Raw genomic sequence first — 13,599 nt, forward strand, 5'->3', positions numbered from 1 at the left:
CATTTTTTATGTCTGTTAACAAAAGTATGCATATGAAGTTAAAACTCTGTCATTGAAGTATTTACTAATCAACCACTGATAATGTTTATAATTGTCAAAAACATTAACAAAAAATTATTCAAAGTAGTTCAGTAAATGCTTCTCTTATTTATGGATATGTTTAAAAATGAAATGAGCTTTAAAAATCATTAATATCTGTGAATTTCATGATGAAATCACCATTATGGAATTGCCCCTAAGTAATGATTTTGGAGAAGCGTGCAGGTACATGTCTATGTAAGCCCTCAAATGCTAAACAAATACTCCTAGAAAATGAAGATAAATTGTTTTGTATGTATTTTTCATCTTTATCTTTCATCTTTATTTCTCATTTTCTGTCTGTATTGCATTTTCTAGGCTCTCTGATATACAACAGAAGTGGTGCTGGCTTAGGCAGCACATATGCCAACATTGGAAAGATACAGAGAAGATTAGCATGGCCCCTGGACAGGATGATACAATAGAAGTGTTGATATTGACTATCTTTGGTCTCAGAGAGAAAGCTATCAATACTTAAATATTACATATGTTTTTTGTTTTTTTCCCATTCAGATTATCAGATAAAAGAAGACCCCTTCTATGATGAGGTTTCCCCCCCCCCATCAATAATAGGTATTGGCTTATTTGTGAAGTTTTTCTCTCTTATTGATCATATGACTTTTCTTTATTGTCCTATGAATGTTGCAAATTGTATAACATAGTTAAAATGATAAGTTACTCTTTTACTTATGGGATAAGCTATTCTGTATCATATGTTATTCTTGTTACATATTATTGAATTTGACTGACCAATATTTTGTTAAAGATTATGCATCCATGTGCATGAGAGATACTCATCAGATATGTTCTGACTTTTGCAAAGTGCTTGTCAACTTTTGATATTAAGGTCATGTTGGCAACATAAAATTAATTATTTCTTTGCTAAAATCTGGAAAAATTTTGCAACATTGATGTTATTTCTTTCTTTCTTTCTTTTTTTTTTTAATTTTTTTTTTCAACGTTTATTTATTTTTGGGACAGAGAGAGACAGAGCATGAACGGGGGAGGGGCAGAGAGAGAGGGAGACACAGAATCGGAAACAGGCTCCAGGCTCTGAGCCATCAGCCCAGAGCCCGACGCGGGGCTCGAACTCACAGACCGCGAGATCGTGACCTGGCTGAAGTCGGACGCTTAACCGACTGCGCCACCCAGGCGCCCCATGATGTTATTTCTTTCTTAAAAATATAGAACAAGTACGTGGGAAACCATCTGCACATAAGGTTTTCTCCTTTTTTTTTAATTATAGATCTATTTTTATAAGGTATATAACAATTCAGATTTTCTATTCTTTTTTGAGTTCTACAGGAATTTGTCTATATAGCCAAAGTCACTGCCAAAAATTGTAAATACTTTTGTTATTTTTATGTCTAGAACCTTCAGTGATGATCATTTCGGTTCTTTCTGTTTTTGATCAGATTTTATAAGCATTCATCAATTTGATTAACCTTTTAGCATTGTCATTGTTCTCAACTGCATTTTATTTTCTATTTCATTGCTTTCTTCTTTTATCTTCATTGTTTTTTCCTTTATCTTCTTTTGTTTTTTTGATGTTTGGTTTTTTTGTTTTGTTTTGTTTTGTTTTTGGGTTTTTTTGGAACTTATTGAGATGGAGCTTAAAAAGTGTACATTTGTTCAAAACCATGATAAGTAAAAATGCTAGTGAGTAGATTGGTCCAGTCTTTCAGTTCCATAAGGGATGGGCAATTCATAAATAATAACTATTTTAGTTCACAGAACTTCTGCAAATTAGAATCAGTACAGCCACTACAAGAAGTATTTTATAAGATTATTAGTTTTTCTTATCTCATTTAAGCAAACATATGAAATGAAAGCAGTTTTTCATTCCGTACGAAGAATGTTTTTAAAAAATCACTGCAGGGGCTCCTGGGTGGCTCAGTAGGTTAAGCATCCAACTTTGGCTCAGGTCATGATCACACAGCTCATGAGTTTAAGCCCCGCATCCGGCTCTGTGCTGACAGCTCAGAGCCTGGAACCTTCTTCAGAACCTGTCTCTGTCTCTGTGTCCCTCCCTGCTCACACACTGTCTTTCTCTCAAATATAAATAAATGCTAACAAAAATTATAAAAAAAAAGTCACTGCAGGTATGACTTATCCAAGTGTCCATGAGTTTTATACTGTCAATCCAGTATGAATGCAAAACAGAAGAAATGTTAAAAGAACCTGTATGGAAAAATATCAGACATATGGATATGAGTTTGATAAACCGAGGTCTATATTACAAAAGTGTGAGTCATAGCTCAATTTAGAAAAAAAAAATGCAAAAGTTTTTTTAAAGGAATTATAGCTCTGTACATAATTCTTTATTGACTAGCTGATGAGATAGTGTGTAAGTGGCATGAAAGCTGTGGGTGAAAATAACTGTTTTTAAATAGAATGAAGCCATTGTGCAACTAGAAACTTCTTCTTCCTTAAAGTTTAAACACTTTTCCTATTTGAAGGGAACATAAGAGAGAAAGAAATGTTGAACCACAACTCTCTAGAAGAAATAAAGTGCATCTCTTAATTCTTAACCTTAGTTCTTTTTAAAAAATATGTGTCTATTTATAACATGTGATATATAATTTTTAAAAGTATATATGTGCTTTATGCAACACACACACAAACACCGCTGTAAATGAGATACAGACTGGGAGTAATTTTTTCTGCACATTATTTTAGGAAAAGTTATCATTCTTTTCATATGATGATAGTTAATAATATAATAATAATAGTATAATAGTAATAATAGTATATTGTGAACTATAAAATTGATAAAAAATGCTGTGAGAAATCTACATATGTTGAACCACTGTAAATTAATTGCGATCTATTTTTAAAATATATTTCATACAATACTATAGGAGATAAACTGAGAGACAAACCTTTATTTAGAATAAACCATACCATGAGAGTGATATTTGAAGACACGTTTGATTAGGAATAACATTACGTCTTTGAAAGAAACTCGTAGACCTTTTAAAGGAAAGCAAAGCAACCAGCTGCAGTCCAGTGTTGCACAGTAATATCTTTTGTATTTGTTCACTGGCTCTAACAAAGCTTGCAGTTTCCCCTTACCTTAGTGCTCTGCCTTACATCAGTGAATACACCATTAAAATACAGATAATAATCTGCATTGTCTATCAATTCATGAATATTTGTTTGAAATACTCTATTTATTGCTTACCTCACATACAGTCTTAGTCTCATGATTCCTTATAACAACAACCATACTGTTGTTTTACATTGTTAGTAACCTAAAATGTGTCGCTGTGCCATAAAAACTCTCTTGGCTATATATCATGATAATAATGCGTAAGAATATGTGTTTTTTGTTTCTTTGTTTTGTTTTTTACAAATTTCTCATTATAAAATAAATGTCATGGGGATATAACATATATAGCATGATGAGTATAGTTAATAACACTGTATTGCATATTTAAAAGTGGCTAAAAGATAGATCTTAAAACTTATCACAAAAGGGACGCCAGGGTAGTTCAGTTGGTTAAGCGTGTGACCTTGGCTCAAGTCATGATCTCACAGTTCCTGAGTTAGTACCCTGTATGTGGCTCTCAGCTATCAGCACAGAGCCGGCTTTGGATCCTCTGTCCCCTCTCTCTCTGCCCCTCCGCCACTTGGCCACTTGAGCTACCATTGTCTCTCTCAATAAATAAATAAATAAATAAATAAATAAATAAATAAACTAACTAACTAAACAACTTATCACAAGAAAAAAATGTAACTATGTACGGTACCTAGGTATCATAACATAACATAAGATAACCTAGGTACATAACAACTAGTTACCTAGGTGTTACCTAGACTTATTGTGGAGCTCATTTGGCAATATCTACAAATACCAAATCATTATGCTGTATGCTTGAAAAAACAATCAACACCCTATCCAGATTCAGTGTGAGAAACCATAGAATAAATCAGTGTTTGAGCTGGATAGGCCCTAGGAATCATCTACTAAACTCCCTGCTTTCTGAGGAACACTTCGTGCTCTAATTGACAAAGATCCAAAGATCCAAAGATCTTTGTGTTATACCAGAAGATTGACTGTATGTGACAGAAACATAGATACCCTTCCACACACACACACCCTTCCACAATCCCACTGTATAGGAATAAAAATGATTCCTAAAGCTATATTAAAAAATAAACAAACAAAAAACACTTCTGTTTTAGAGTCCAAGACCAAAATTCAATGCCACATTTGTGGCTTACTAGCTTTTGAATCTTGGGCAAGTTCCAATACTCTGGCGAAGTCATTTGCCACTTATATCTTCTGATTTCCTTCTCTGTAAACTTAAGACTCATCATAGAATTTGTTTTATAGGACTGCTGTAAGGATCAAATGACAAAGTGTTTAACAATTATTGTAAAATCTCAATGACTTAAATTTTATGGTCTACCTTAAATGACTTTGTGTATTCAAAATGGCCCACAACATGTAACATGTGTTTCATGCACATTATTTAATAGCATTTAGTGGTTAAAACCATGAGTTATTGAGTGAGCCTGTCAGCATGGAATCCTGGTTCTTCCAGTTTCTAGCTGGTTACCTTGGGCAAATTATATAACCTCTCAGGTTATTGAAATGATTAAATTACCTGATTAAAAAAATACCTAATTGTTTATGAAACCCTTAAAACAGTGCATTGACTATATAAGCAATATACAATAAATATTAATGTTTAGCAATACTAGTATTATAAAATAATATTGATATTAATAATTATTATAATAATTTCAGCTTGGACACATTCACTGCTTAATCCTGGAAAGACATTTCTCTGGATTTTAAGTCTCTATCCTTGTGCTGAGTGAAAGGAAAAAGGGAAAAAGTCCCTGGTACCTTAACGCTCAAAAATTCGATCATCTACTGTATCAGCTTTAATGCACAGTACTGATATTAAGGTAACTGAATAGTGGGGGTATGACCCACTAATATATCTCAATCAATTATGACTCATACCATATCAAATCTCTTACTAAAATAAGTTAAAATAGCAAAGTTTATAAAAATGTATTTATAATTTTTCCCTGACATGAAGTTAGTCTTACTCACTTGACTTCACATAATGCTTTCTTGAGTGAAAGAGAGAAATATAGTTACAGCAATGAAAATGAAGTACGATTTATACCCATTATTGATGCAAACCATGGAATCAAGTGCCAAATGTGAGTTACAATATTTTCCACTGACTGTGATAGAAAAAAATAAAATAAATAAACCTAAGTTGCTATCATGCTCATAGACTTTTGTCCTATTCAAAAGCATGGGAAATGTCCATACTCCTTTTTGGGTCCTGGAGGACTGCTATCTGCCTGCCCCTTCATCTCCCCAGTGCAGGCTAATTGGAGGTCCAGCCTTCGGGCAGTAGCTGGGAAAGTCAGGATATTGGATGTACAGTCTACCCCTATGAGGGAGAAACTAGGGTTGGGTGTTTTTGCTCAGTCACTCTGTACTGAGCCAGAGGGAATGGTTGCTAGGAGTGTTTTTGCATCCACTAGAACCACCTCTCTGTTTTCATGTGATCCTGGGGGACTGTAGAATGCCTAGTCTTTTCAGCTCCCAGAGCTAGGTAATTTGGAACCAGTCTGTCAAGTGGTGGCCATAACAAGTGGGTGATGGATGTATGGACAAGCTCCTTCCAGAGAGAAGCTGAAGAGCTGGTTTACTTTTGGAGACAACTGAAGGAAGATGGCTGGGGTTGAGGCCACAAGCTCTATGAGGCTCCCAGAAGAATCCCAGTCAATTCTCACATGCAGGCTGATTAGAAGCCGGAAGCTCAGGCCACAGCTTGAAAAATATGTAGTCAGATCCCTTCCAGGTGTTTCTGCCTGCTGTCTCTGTACTCAGCGTGAGGGACAGTTTTAAGAAGTGCTTTGTACTCATTTTAAAACTGTATTTTTGTGTAACATGGTCCTGTGGTACTTGTGGATACCAAGCCCCGTTGGCTATCAGAGCAAGTTGATTTGAGGGCCCTGCCCCTTGAGTGACAGCCAAAAACCTTGGGGTACAAGATGTGTGGAGAAGTTTCTTTCTAGGGGGTAGCCTTAGGAAAAAAAAAAAAACAGAGGGCCTAGACTAAACACTAGTTTGTATTGTTGGAGCCAACCTGCAGTACAATGTGGGGAAATGCCCACCAGCTCTTTCAGGCTCTCAGAAAGATGCAGGGTGTTGAGCAGCCTGACCCTCAGGCAGCAGCTGGCAAAGTATGCAGCCAAACCACTTTCAGGGAGAAACTGGGGGATGGTCTTTTGTGCCTGTTGCTCACACCGAGTCCCGGTGTATAGGCATGAAGAGTGTTCACCTGCCTGTTTAAAAAATAGCTTCTTTGTTTGCTACAGTGCTGTGGGGCTCATGAATGCAAACTCTGTTGGCTAGGTGCTTTGAGGGCCTCTCCTTCAGGTGCCAGCCATAGATGTTGGGGTGTTAAAATGTGTGAACAGGCTCCTTGAAAGGAGAAGCCAGTAACTTGGTTTTATTGTCAGAGTGAGCAGGAGGGAGAGGGTGGGGTAAGGGCTCCCCGGCTTGTTAGTGCTCTGAAGAGGATCCCAGTCATTCCCTAGATTGTTATTAGGAGGCAGGAAGTTAGGCGACAGCTACAAAGAATGTTGTCAAATCCCTTCGGGGGAAAAGCTGGAAAATGGGAAGTTTTGTCTGTTCGCTCTGCACTGAGCCTGGAGCAATGGTATCAGGGAGTGCTCACACACCTACTTAACAAGTGCTTTGTCTGCTCCTGTTTTGTGGGACTCATGAACACAAGTTCCCCTGACCTTCAGATTTTGACCAGTCCCTCGGGTGTTAACCTTAAAAGACAAGGTGCTAGCTTGATGCAGTATCTTCCTTCCTTAGGGAGAACCCACAAGTTGAGAGGGTTCCCTCCCAGTTGTAAGGCACTGTGCAGAGGTTGGGGTTTCTGGTGAGAGTGTATCTCACATTTCAAAGCCCTTGATGGGCTTGAAATCGCATTTCAAAGCCCTTGATGAAACTTTCTCAGTTGCCCAATGTGTACAAGTCATTCAACTAATTTTTGGATTTCTGTCAGTGGAAACTGATTCATATGTAGCTACATATTTGGTGTCTCTGTGGTAGGAGGGAAATTCAGGAGCCTCCTATGTGGGCATCTTGGTGACATCTATCCTTAACTCTTGTGAGATGTTCGGTTTAGTTACAATTGTTTTTGCTAGTGGAAATAGAAATGAGATCACCATTCAGACATAAATGTGTATGTTACCATTCTTGTGTAAATTGGTCAAGATCAGTATGAAAATAATAATTTTTAAAAAGTACCAAATAGAGCATATGTATCTAAATAGACATGTCTTCTTTTTTGCCTTTCATTTCAAAATAAAATTTAGATTAAAAAAATGTATTTTCAGAAGCACAGCTTAAGTTATTTTTAAAAAGGATATAATGTGCATTTAAACTGGATAAAAGAAAATTGAAGATCCTAACATCAAAGGCAATTATAAACCTTTATTGAAGTTTAATTATAAAAGAGATCCATGTTGGATGTGTTTATCAACTCATTAAATATGTTTTAATTCTGTACTTATAAATTTAAGGAATAGATTTCCTTTCTCATGTTGGGTACTTGGGGAAATAACAAAGTAATAAGATAGTGTTTGAAGGAAAGTTCATTTAAGAAATTAAATTATCCAGTACAATAAAGTTCACACTAAGTGACATTTAAGCAACACAACACAGTACTTAAGAGGGTGTGTAGTTACTGTAAATTAATTTCCACTCTGGTTATTTTGCTAATTTATCTTGTTTAGCAAAATAACAGCAATATACCAAAGAATTGCTAAAACCTTTGTCATTGATTGATTGATTGACATTTTAGCTAAGTTACAGTTTTTACATCAATATATACCTGTTATGTAAGTATTGCTGTTAGACATTGTATCCCCATGGGTACTTCAAACTAATTTGGTAAATAAATAGTAGCTTCAGTCTAAAAAGAGATTTATCATTTTGCTTAGGATATATGTATTTCCATTTATTCTGTTCTTTTTCTTTATCCCAGACAAATTGTTGCAGGAGAAATTCTTCGTTTTAAGTTTCTTGTTCCATAAATATTACTTGGGATATCAGCATTCAATAGTATCTTAAATCTGTGCACTTTCTAAAACATTATAAACCTAGGAAACTAAATAAAGTGATATTAATTTTCTTAAAAAAATTATAGATCTTGGTGAGCATAATAAAATCACATTTTTTTTTATTGATTTTGAACCAATTTTTCAACCTGAGTATATCAATCTTACCCCCTGTATATTTAGGTTTGATTTTCCCTATCATTCCCAATATCCATTTAAACATTTATTAAACAATAAACATTTGGAGAAATGCTTAAAAATGATGATATTTCACATATAAGCAGGAGAAGTAGGAATAAGGTGCTGACGTATATTAGAGTATTCCACTTTTCTCTAGGAAAATGTAGAAAAAGAGGAAAATAAAAGATAAAACTCCTCAATCCACATCTTCAGCAAAATTAGGGTACTTGGACAATTAAAAACTCCAAATTACTTGAAATTGCAGTCAAAGTAACTGATAGTAGCAAGACTTGTGGATAATAAGCCACAAAAGTATAAAGGGGTAGAGACAAACACAAAGATCTAGGTTTATTAGATCTTGAAGTCAGTATCAAGCAAATGTCCATACCAAGAAAAGAGAACCCCATCCTGAGCGTGAATAGCACTGAGCAGAGCTGTGACTTAACAGGACATCATGGCCGGTAGAGATGGAAATTCAAGGTTTTGTAAGGGACCAATGGTGGTAGGATGGGACATTGAGGTAGATATTAGTAATGGAGTAGTCATTTTGGAAGCCATAGGTAGAAATGGCCAATGAGTGAATAGGTAATTCAGTACTGAATCAGGAGTGTTCCTGAAACAAGTTAAGTTTTGACAGTAGAGGAGGTGTAGCTACACAGGGAAGCCATAGTTTCATGAAGCAATCCATGTCTGTAGGAAGCCCTTAAGTTGATTAAACTGGTAAACATTCTTGTCATGGAATGATTCCTTCTGTCAATGGAATCTTGTGCTAGTAAGTGAAATAGCAAAATCCAACTTATTTAAATAACAGTAACAGCAAGATAAGCCCAATATATAACTTTAATTCAAAAAAAAAATCAGGAATGCTTGAGTGGTTCTGTAGATGAAGCAGCTGACTCTTGGTTTTGGCTCAGGTCATGATTTCCCATCTCCTGGGTTCCAGCACTGCAATGGGCTCTGCTGATATGTGGAACCTGCTTGGGATTCTCTCTTTCCCTCTTTCTCTGCCCCTCTCCTGCTTGTGCTCTCTCTCCCTCTCAAAATAAATAAACTTAGTTTTTTTTTAAATCGAGCAATGGCAACTCTGAAGGGTAACTACAAAGAATAAATAAAAGAATTCAATAATATTATATCTGGACAATAGGAGGTATTGATCAGACATCACTAGGAAAAGACATAGAAGAAAAATACATATTTTTAATGAAAAGGCAAACTCTATCCTAATAAACATAAGATAAACAGATACCATAAAAATTTTAATACTGAGAGATTTGTCACTGGACAAAGTGAAATGAAAGTAAGAGATATGAAGGTATCTGGAATAGACCTTTTTAGTCTCAGTACAGAGCATTATTTTGATTTAATTTCTGATCCATACATCCTCAGGGCATTTGGAAGGCAAGAAAGGCAAAGGCACAAAACACTTTCATGTCTTTGAATCCAAATCACTACAGTTTATTCTTCTTTTTCTTCTCCTCTGCCTTTCCCCACCCTGCCATATCTTACCACAAACGCCTTGGTTTTTATTTAAGAAATCTGAAAAAGCTGACTAGGCTTGCTCTCAAACTTGCATCAGAGAGAGCCCCAATTCTACTATATCTCTGCTCATTTATTTTGAGAGAGAGAGAGCATGATCAGGGGAGGGACAGAGAGAGAGGGAGAGAGAGAGGATCCCAAGCAAGCTTGTGCTGTCAGTGTAGAGCCCCATGAGGGTTGTAAACACACTACCCATAAGATCATGACCTGAGCTGAAATCAAGAATTGGCCGCTTAACCAATTGTGCCACCCAGGTGCCCCGAAAATATATTATTTCTAGACACACTACTTTTTTTCCCTAAATATACCTTCTGAATATATTTTATCTTAACACACCTTCTGTCCTGTAATTAAATAAAATTTTCTCTTTGATTTGTTTCCGATAGTGGTACACCATTAGTATATCAGCACAGAGATGGTATACCAGTATAAGACATTATCAGATATGACAGAGTGCTGATATTTTCTGGAAACAAAGAAAGGAAGCATTTCTGGATAGTTTAACTTTATTATGAGCAAGGGTAGGGACTTGCAAGGACAAAACGGTAACAGTGAAACTTATTCTACTTAATTCTCAAGGACTAATATCTTTTGCCAATCAGTCTAGAAGTAAAAAGTCAAACAAATTTTACAATATAAATTTAGCCTGGAAACTAAAGAGTAAAACAAACTTGACATTGAAAATGACCTGCATTGTGTTTAAACTTAGGACAGTGAACCTTCTTAGGACAGTGAACCCCGTGACAAATAAGCAGACCTTAAGCACAAAATGATCTTATCTTTCAAATTATAATTTTTTTTCCTAATATTATCATTGATTTGACATGCTCTTGGTGACAATATCTAATTTATTTTGAAACTCAAATGACATTAATGGAGAACATAAGAATTTGATGTTTACCAAAATGGATCATAGGTTAAAATAAAGTTGAGACACGCTTATTTGAACATACATTGGAACTTTAATTATAGAATGATTATCAAAACTTAAATGCATTAATATCTTTCTCAGTTAGCTGGCTTACTGAGAAAGACATATATGTGCTGTGCAATTGATTAGTTTATGGTGTTGAACGTATATAAATGCAAAAACAGAGGGGGAGGAGTACTGGGGTATATCCCAAATTTTCAATGTATCATTGTGTTTTCTCATATTTATCTTTTTCAAAAACAAGGTGTTAATATTTTTTGCCTTTTCCCTCATTTACAAATGACACTATATAAGTAATCTGTCTCTCAAAATTCCAGGATTTTGTTTGACTTCCAGAATTTCCAGTATAGTGGTTGGTTGATTCAATAATCACATTAGTGGAATGTTAAATTATAAACTAAATGTACACATTTACTTACATTTTCAAATGGAGGATATTTTACAGGTATAAATGTTTTATTCTAAGGCATTTTTACATCAGGGTTTAAACAAGAACATGGGTTCATGCTGTGAAAAAAAATATCCATAAGAAGATACAAGACAATTCAACAACTATCAATCATTTATTCCTGTCAGCAAGATAAATGGCAACTGTGAACAATCAAGAGGTGAAATAGGGCAGAAGTTTCTTTCTCCCTAACCAGGCTACCATGCACTTCCAGCTGATTCATCCAGTGGTGACATGTTCCTTCAGTTAGACAAAGTCTCCCCATCTGTGCAAAGGGTTGGAGCTGCTCATAGCAGGTGACAGTTCCCAAACCAGTCCATTTCACTAGGAAAGATTCAGAGACCTAAATCTTCAACACTAGCAGGAAGCCTGAGTATTTTGAGTGAACTTCACTTTTTTTTTTTTTTTTGATTCATAGTTGCTTTGGCCCTTTCTAATTGGTTATACCCAAAATTATATACAACACTACATCATTCGTTTTATAAGTTGTTAACTACTTTCACTATCTTAATTAATGGATTTCTGGTCTTTCCAGTACTTTCTAAAATGTTTATAATTTCAGAGTATAGAAGGTAATTATCCTCTGGGCCACCTGCTCATGTTGGCACCAAAAATTCTTATAAGTGGCTCTTTTTATCCATCTAGGTGTCTACTGATCTTTTTAGTAGTACCGTCTTCACTTCAAGCCCTCCACCAATTTCACTGTAGTAAATCAAGTAAGAGGCAGCTGGAAGGTCTTGCATACAAGGTTGTTTGCGGTGGCCCTGAGCCTACACACATCACGTTGATCAATGTCCTTGGGCCAAACCAGGTGCAGATCCTTGCCTCAATGTAACAGGGCTAAGAAATTCAGTTTTCTCTGACTGGAAGGGAAGCAAAAGTAGATCACATACAATGATATTTGCAATCATGGCTTCCCGATACAAATTTCAAAATCTTAAAATACAAGGATATTTGCATTACAAAATTTTATGATTACAAAGGGAAGCCATTTAAAATTGCATTTGGGGGGCGCCTGGGTGGCGCAGTCGGTTAAGCGTCCGACTTCAGCCAGGTCACGATCTCGCGGTCTGTGAGTTCGAGCCCCGCGTCAGGCTCTGGGCTGATGGCTCAGAGCCTGGAGCCTGTTTCCGATTCTGTGTCTCCCTCTCTCTCTGCCCCTCCCCCGTTCATGCTCTGTCTCTCTCTGTCCCAAAAATAAATAAACGTTGAAAAAAAAATTAAAAAAAAAAAAATAAATAAATAAAATTGCATTTGGGCATGGTAGGCCATGCTATTATTGATTATACTGATCTTATCTAAGCACATTACATAAAATATATGTAATCAAACATATTAAACCATATTGACGAACATAAAAATAATTTAAGCATATTATATCATGTATTATATACTTAATTTTAGTATACTTAATTATAAAGAGGGCACTTGTGATGGCACGGGGTGTTGTATGTAAGTGATAAATCACTGAATTCTATTCCAGAAACCAATATTGCACTGTATGTTAATTAAAATTTAAAAATTGATGGGGCGCCTGGGTGCCACAGTCGGTTAAGCGTCCGACTTCAGCCAGGTCACGATCTCGCGGTCCGCGAGTTCGAGCCCCGCGTCGGGCTCTGGGCTGATGGCTCAGAGCCTGGAGCCTGTTTCTGATTCTGTGTCTCCCTCTCTCTCTGCTCCTCCCCCGTTCATGCTCTGTCTCTCTCTGTCCCAAAACTAAATAAACGTTGAAAAAAAAATTAAAAATTGTTTAAAAAAGCAAACCTAAAATCGAACAGAAACAGATTAAAGTATCTATCAAATATACAACATAACTTTCAGGAATAATGATTATTCCAGGTTGCTTTTGAATACTTTGAATAAATATTTTAAATTACTTTGACTATATACCCTTAGTAGGGTATATGCTGAGGACAAAAGATCTACAAGTAATCTTAAACTTCACTACACACTGTACTTAATGTTAGTTTTAATAATGTTATTATATTTTGAAATTACGTATTGTAGGATAAAGCAAGTAAATGTCTTTATGTTTTATCAGATGAAGGTTTTTAATGTGCATGAAAAGAAATACAAACAGAATAAGAAAAATTCCTACAATATTAAACTTGAATTAGAGATGTCAAAAAATCATAATTATTTAAATCCATGTTTTAAAAAGTGTCCATATAGAGATTACAAAATGTGAATAAATGAGCGTGATTGTTAACAAAAATATTCTGACACAAACTATGGTGAGTAAAAGAAATACTGATTTCTGGTTCATTGAATTATTAGTAAAACTAATATTTACTTTTTTTCATTTCACAAA

General features: G+C 35.5%; 1 non-coding gene across 1 annotated transcript; it reads left to right on the plus strand.

Annotated features, from left to right (window-relative positions):
- The first annotated feature begins 420 nt into the window (after positions 1 to 420).
- On the plus strand, positions 421 to 526 carry LOC123581686. Its single transcript, XR_006703934.1, has one exon. It is a non-coding gene; the product is annotated as a U6 spliceosomal RNA (small nuclear RNA).
- The last annotated feature ends 13,073 nt before the right edge of the window (positions 527 to 13,599 follow it).

This window comes from Leopardus geoffroyi, chromosome A1, assembly GCF_018350155.1.
Source record: "Leopardus geoffroyi isolate Oge1 chromosome A1, O.geoffroyi_Oge1_pat1.0, whole genome shotgun sequence".
NCBI classification, from domain to species: domain Eukaryota; kingdom Metazoa; phylum Chordata; class Mammalia; order Carnivora; family Felidae; genus Leopardus; species Leopardus geoffroyi.